The following is a 1,192-nucleotide window of genomic DNA, read 5'->3' on the forward strand; positions in this document are numbered from 1 at the left end:
GAGGAGGCGGCGTGAGCGGGAGGAGGAGCTAGGTTAGGGATGGGGGCTGGGATCGCACGAGTGCGGGAGGAGGCGGCTAGTCTCTCCCATGGGAGGGGATGGCCGGTGGGGGCGGACATGGCCGGTGGTGAAGGTGCAGAGGAGGGTGGCGGGTCGGGTTGGGGAGAGGGAGGGCAGAGCAGCGACGGTGAGCTCGGGCCTAGGGTTTGAAGGGAAGAGAGGTGAGGCGGGAGGGAGAGGAAGGGGGCGGCGCGAGTGCGGCTGTGCGGGAGGAGCGACGGCTAGGTTTCCTCTCCACAGGAGCGGCCCTTTTTATACCACATGACGCGAAATGACGAAAATGCCCTCGGCGGGGGACAGGAATTACGCGCGGTGGAACGAGATTTTTACCACGAGACGGTAACTATTCATTCCAACGGCCGAGGTCATCCAGTGGCTCGATCCAATGGTCTAAAACCCATCAAGCAAACGCATCGGACAGCCAGAATCGCCTGAGCTCTGAGAAGGCCTGTGGTCACATTCTTCTCTTATCTCTTGATTCACGCAAGCAAGCAAACAAACAAACAAAATTAAGCCATTTATTGCCTCATGTGTCTTCCTGTCTACATGTATGTATCTTTTTTCCCTTCTTTTAATGATTTTTTGAGAAGCAACTGCTTTCAAAGTCAGTACCTCTGTCCTGTTTATTGGTCTCCTTAGTATTTAGTGTCAAATTTTAAGCATAGATTTACTTAAGAAAATAATAATGCATGTCGCAAAAGAATATATTATTGGATTCGTATTTGAACATAATTTTTAATGATATTATTTTTTGTTACATGCATTAACATTTTATTAGTTAAATTTAAGGTTAAATTTTGACACAAAATAAGAGGAGGACCAATAAATCAGGAAGTAGGTAGTACAATCGGAAATTGAAGCCATTTATTGCCTCGTTACAACTGGATTTGAAGCCATTTATTTTCTCAAAGTTATATAATATGAGTATATAATACAACAAAGGTGGGTCTCACATAAACAAAGACAAATAATGAAGGCGGCTGCTCCAAATCTAACGGATGATTTCTGGACAGCCCTCCGATGTGACAGATGGTGGCCGTTCGATAGCAACAAACCGAGCCATTGGGAAATACCCAATGGTTCCTGGGACATCTGTCCCTGGAATCTCACCAGTCATCCACGCCTGCCTACT

The sequence above is a fragment of the Triticum dicoccoides genome, chromosome 1B (genome assembly GCF_002162155.2).
Source record: "Triticum dicoccoides isolate Atlit2015 ecotype Zavitan chromosome 1B, WEW_v2.0, whole genome shotgun sequence".
Lineage (NCBI taxonomy): Eukaryota > Viridiplantae > Streptophyta > Magnoliopsida > Poales > Poaceae > Triticum > Triticum dicoccoides.